Source organism: Carcharhinus amblyrhynchos, unplaced genomic scaffold (genome assembly GCF_965287045.1).
Source record: "Carcharhinus amblyrhynchos unplaced genomic scaffold, sCarAmb.v2.hapA scaffold_37, whole genome shotgun sequence".
Classification (NCBI taxonomy): domain Eukaryota; kingdom Metazoa; phylum Chordata; class Chondrichthyes; order Carcharhiniformes; family Carcharhinidae; genus Carcharhinus; species Carcharhinus amblyrhynchos.
Genome location: NW_027649778.1, coordinates 1,226,554 through 1,232,553, shown reverse-complemented (window position 1 = coordinate 1,232,553; position 6,000 = coordinate 1,226,554). Strand labels below are relative to the sequence as shown.

The window sequence follows — 6,000 nt, the reverse complement described above, 5'->3', positions numbered from 1 at the left end:
CCACCCACTGAATTCTGAAGCCCCCCAAATTCACTGGGCATCAAAGTTCGATGGGGGGGGGGGGTCAGAGTTCAGTGAGTTTTTGGGCGTCAAAGTTCGATGGGGGGGGTCAAAGTTCAACGGAGGTCCCCATCTGGAGACAGCAAATCCCATCATTACTGAACCCCAGAGTTCAGTGGGTTTGGGAGGTCAGAGTGGAGTGGATTTTTGGGCGTCAAAGTTTGATGGGGGGTGGGGTCAGAGTTCAGTGGGCTTTTGGGGGTCAAAGTTCAATTGGGGGGGTCAAAGTTTGATGGGGGTCCCCATCTGGAGACAGCAAATCCCATTATTACTGAACCCCAAACCTGAACCCCAACACTCCGTGAACCCCAACATTTGGAACACCCAGCATTCTGTGAACCCCAACATCCGGAATCCCAAAATCCAAACCCTGACACTCTGTGAGCCCCAACACCTGGAACCCCAACAATCTGAACCCCAACAGTTTGTGAACCCCAACAGCAGCATCCAAAAACCCCAGACCCCAACACCCTAAATCTCTGAACCCTGACACCCTGTGAACCCCAACACTCTGTGAACCCCAACATCACGAAACATCCAAACCTTTGAATCCAATCACCCTGAAACCCCCAAAACCAGCAAAGCCCCGGAATTCCTGAACGCACTTCGTCCCTCAAGCCAGTGATTTTCACTTGCCAAATCGGGAATGAGATACCTGGAGTGGGAAGAACATTTCCATAAATCACCAAAATACTACACTGGTTGGATTGAAATAAAACACCAGGAAACTGTGCATCAAGTGTCTTTACTAAAATTACACACTTTAAAAAATTACATTGTACAAAACTATAAGATTTAAAACACCCTTGTTTTGAATACAAAAAATTTTCTGTTCCTTAAAAAAAAGAGGAAGGGGTAAAGAAAAGAGAGAAACAAGGAATCTGGCAGGTGGCAAGTTTTCTGTTCCATTGACAGCGATTCACTAATATTGCATCAACGTCCCATACAGTGGCAACGTGTTGAGAACAAGGCAGAAACTGAACAATGGGTTGATAATAGAGTCTTTTGGGAGAAGAAATATTGTCCATTGTCAAATGGCAACTCAGTGGACTTGTTTCCTCAAACACCTACAGAATGAAAAGACAGGCTGTGTGTTAAGGTTCGGGACTCAAATGCCTGGGAACATTGAAACCGTTCTATTTACGCTAAGTGATAAATTAATCCATTATTTCTTCCTGGTTGAGGCAGTGGGATCTCACTAACCACACACACGTCATCAGCACTGGGTTCCTTCCTGAAAGATTGCTGGTTTTGGCAAGATTTGTTCATGAGAAATACTGTGGAAATCCTTGGCACATACTCACATTGGACTGTTCCAATTTAGAACTAAAAGCTTTTTACCTCTTTGGCAGAGCTTATTGCTCTCTTCCTCTCTCTCTCACTCCTCTAACCAAGGCTCAGTTTGGGGAGAGTCTTGCGTTGTTGGAGATATCGGCCGGAATTCTCCGATCTGGTTCCTACCCTGCTGGCGAGAGTGGAGAATTCGGCACTCAACAAAATCTATGCTCGCAGTGGTGGGACTGGAAAATCCCAGTCGAGGGCGAGATCGGAGAATTCAGCCTCAGCGGAGCTGTAGCGGGGGGAAAGCTCGCTGTGTGACCTGGCCACCATTGTCCCCTCAACTGTTACCACCCATCCCATGGCGTGTGGATCCGGCGAGGTGCAGAATGACCACTGTGTTTGCATAACTAACAGGCACCTTTTGAAATCATTCAAATCCAGTGTTTTTAAGTGATGCGGGTATTGATGGCCAGGCCAGCATTTATTGTCCATCCCTTATTGCCCTTTAGAAGGTGTTGGCGGGTTGCCTTCTTGAACTGAAGCATGAAACACTAAATTATTTCTGATTGGTGCTGTATAAATCCAATCCTACTTTTCTTTGAAGATTACCGGATTTATGTCTTGCCCTGCGCTTCTTTATAAATAGCACATTCCCAACCCACCGCCCCCCACTCCCCCCCTCACACTGCAGCATAAGATATGGGAAATCAAATAAAAATGTATGCTTTTGGCAGTGGAACAGAAGATGGTCCTTGGCAGGAGATTAAAAAGAACGGTAGGATCCAGCCAACTCCTCTGAATATCATCACAGGTACATCAGCAGAAGAACAAGCAATCTCAGTCCTGAATAACTGGCACACCAAGAGTTCCAGCTGCATTGACGACCTCAGTGTCTCACTCTGGGTAACTCTTCTTTAATGTTCCAGCTGTAGCAATGGGGTGAGACAGCGAGAGGCAGATGTTAGCGGACTACTCACCCCATTTAATTTTTTTTTTGGTGCCTGATTGGCCCTTTCATCATCACCTTTCTCTGTTGATTTGTGAGACCTGGGTGTGGCTGGGTGGACCAGCATTCATTGCCCCTCCCTTGTTGATCTTGAACTAAACTGGACCGTCTCAGAGGGCGGTTAAAAGTCAACCGCATTGCTGTAGTTCTGGAGTCACATGTAGGTCAGACCGGGTAAGGACAGTAAGGACATAAAACATAGAAAAACTTCAGCACAAACAGGCCCTTCGGCCCACAAGTTGCATCAAACATATCCCTACCTACTAGGCTTACCTGTCACCCTCTATCTTACTAAGTTCCATGTACTCATCCAAAAGTCTCTTGAAAGACCCTATCAAATCCGCCTCCACCATCACCGCCGGCAGTCGATTCCACTCACCCACCCCCCTCTGAGTGAAAAACGTACCCCTGACATCTCCTCTGTACCTGCTCCCCAGCACCTTAAACCTGTGTCCTCTTGTGGCAGCCATTTCAGCCCTGGGGAAAAGCCTTTGAGAATCCACTTGATCAATACCTCTCAACATCTTATACACCTCTATCAGGTCACCTCTCATCCTTCGTCTCTCCAAGGATAAAAGATCGAGCTCCCTCAACCTATCCTCATAAGGCATGCCTCCCAATCCAGGCAACATCCTTGTAAATCTCCTCCGCGCCCTTTCTATGGCTTCCACCTCCTTCCTATAATGAGGCGCCCAGAACTGAGCACAGTACTCCAAGTGGGGTCTAACCCACTGACCAAGACGTCTTACAAGACCAGTTAAAATCCAACAGGGTTTGCTTGGAATCACAAACTTTTGGAATGATGAAGGAACAGCGCTCCCAAAGTTGGTTCCTCACATATGAGGATGGCCTCAACCAGGATCTTGGGCTCATGTCACACTATCTGTAATCCCCACGACTTGCCTGGGTTTGCAAAATCTCACTAACTGTCCTGGCTGGAGGCAATACACATCTCTTTAACCTGTGCTTAACCCTCTCTCCACTCACATTGTCTGTACCTTTAAGACTTGATTACCTGTAAAGACTCACATTCCAACCATTATCTTGTAAATTGAGTTTGTGTCTGTGTACGCCCTGTTTGAGAACACAACTCCTCACTCACCTGATGAAGGAGCCTGAGACCCCGAAAGCTCGTGCTACCAAATAAACCTGTTGGACTTTAACCTGCTGTTGTGAGACTTCTTACTGACCTCCACATCCCGACAGACCAGGCAGATTTCCTTCCCTATGGGACATTAGTGAATCACGTGGGTTTTTCTGACAATCAACAATGGTTTCACGGTCATCGGTAGATTCTTCATTCTAGATTTTTAAAAATTGAATTCAAATTCCACCATCTGCAGTGGCAGGATTCAAACCCAGGTCAGCAGAACGTTAGCTGAGTTTCTAGATTAATAGTCTAGCGCTAATACCTCTGGGCCATCACCTTACTGAGGCTGTGTTGCTCACCAGTGAGAATGTGGATTGCTTTATCATTACGTCCCCTCGTCTCTCCTGAAACTATTCTCACTGTTAGTCATTCACTGGTACTTTGTGCAGCATTCGGACTGACGATGGCGTAGCTCCAATATTAATTCATCCAGAGACCCAGGCTAACGCTCTGGGGACACAGCAGATGGGGGAATTTAAATTCAATTCATAAATCTGGAATAGTATCAGTAATGGTGACCAATAAATTCTCACCGAGTGCTGGTTCACTAATGTCCCTTTAAGGAAGGAAATCTGCCATCCTTACCTGGTCTGGCCTACATGTGACTCCAGAGCCACTCGATGTGGATGACTCTCAACTGCCCTCAGCAACGATGGAATGAAACACTCAGTTTGAGGGCAACATCTGCCTTAGTCAGCAGCACGGTGGCACAGTGGGTTAGCACTGCTGCCTCACAGCGCCAGGGACCCTGGTTTGATCCCAGCAGCACGGTGGCACAGTGGGTTAGCACTGCTGCCTCACAGCGCCAGGGACCCGCGTTCGATCCTGGCCTTGGGTCACTGTCTGTGTGGAGTCTGCACATTCTCCTCGTATCTTTGTGGGTTTTCTCTGGGTGCTCTGGTTTCCTCCCACAGTCCAAAAATATGTGGGTTGAGTTGATTGGCCATGCTAAATTGTCCCTTAGTGTCAGGGGGATTAGCAGGGTAAATATGAAGGGGTATGGGGATAGGGCCTGGGTGGGATTGTGTTCGGTGCAGGATCGATGGGCTGAATGGCGTCCTTCTGCACTGTAGGGATTCTATGACATCCACGTCCCTTGAAGGAATTAAAACAAAAAAAAAATCACCTTTGACAAAGACCGAGATTCACTTTTGACAGAGCCCATTTGCACCCTCCAATTATACCTATCGCAGCTCATCATGATTCTAGTGCCAAGCCTTCCATTACACCCTGGCACTGAGGGTTAAGATATTTATCACAAAGCATCCTGTTTGCCCACAACCTTGTGCACTTGCAGAAGGTCCAACAATGGTTTGATTTCAAAATTCTTGTCCGTGTGTTCAAATCCTTCCATGGCCTTGATGCTCCCTATCTCTGTAACCCCCTCCAGCCCTACAACCCTCCAAGATCACTGCACTCCTCCAATTCTCTCTTGTCACTCGTGGCAGCCATGCCTCCAGCTGCCTGGGACCACTAAACTCTGGAATTTCATCCCTACAGAGGGGCAATGGCCTAATGGTATTATCGCTTTATTAATCCAGAAACTCAGCTAATGTTCTGGGGACCCAGGTTCAAATCCCGCCATGGCAGACGGTGGAATTTGAATTCAATAAAAAATATCTGGAATTAAGAATCTATTGATAACCATTGTCGGAAAAATCCATCAGGTTTGCTAATACCCTTTAGGGAAGGAAATCTGCTGTCCTTACCAGGTCTGGCCTACATGTGACTCCAGAGCCACAGCAATGTGGTCAACTCTCAACTGCCCTCCAAGGGGAACTAGGGATGGGCAATAAATGCGATGCCCAAGTCCCATGAATGAATTTAAAAAAACAGATAAACAATGACATCAAGATGGGTGAGTTTCCATTTCAGAAGATAAATCAATTTCTCACATCCTAGCACTGTTGAATATGGAATCATGATCGCAGGATAAGTGGTTAATCATTTAGGACTGAAATGAGGACAAATTTCTTCACTGGTAGGGTGAGATTCTTTGCCATTCTCTACCATAGAGTGTTGTGGATACTCTATCATTCCAGGCTGAGATAGACAGATACATTTTTCTTTCAGGTGAACAAGAACTGCGGGTTAGAGACTGAAAGTATTGGAAAGACTCTGCAAGTCTGGCAGCATGAGTGGAGGGAGAAAAGCAGAGTTGACAATTGGAAGCAACTCTTCTCCAGAACAGTGAAGAGTTCAGGGACGTGGAGGAAGGAGGGGTGGGCAGGAAAGTAGGCTTGAGGCAGGCAATCGGCTTTGATCGTACGGAATGGTAGAGCAGGATCGATGGGCTGAATGGTCTACTCCTGCTAAAGTAATAAATAAAAGTAAATTACTGCGGATGCTGGAATCCGAAACCAAAAGAGAAAATACGGGAAAATCTCAGCAGGTCTGGCAGCACCTGTGGGGATAGAGAGGAGCTGACGTTTCAAGTCCAGATGTTAAAGCTTTGACAAAGGGTCACCTGGATTTGGGATGTCAGCTCTTTGCTCTCCTTATG

The 6,000-nt window shown here is 46.6% G+C and overlaps 1 protein-coding gene across 1 annotated transcript in view; it reads right to left on the bottom strand.

Moving 5' to 3' along the window:
• Positions 1–871: 871 nt before the first annotated feature.
• The window catches only part of LOC145362106 (leucine-rich repeat and fibronectin type III domain-containing protein 1-like protein), a 247,542-nt gene continuing 242,413 nt past the window's right edge, over positions 872–6,000 (bottom strand). Inside the window, exon 6 of the mRNA XM_080218145.1 lies at positions 872–1,127. The gene's annotated coding sequence lies outside the window, so the exon portion shown is untranslated. The remainder of the gene's footprint in view (positions 1,128–6,000) is intronic.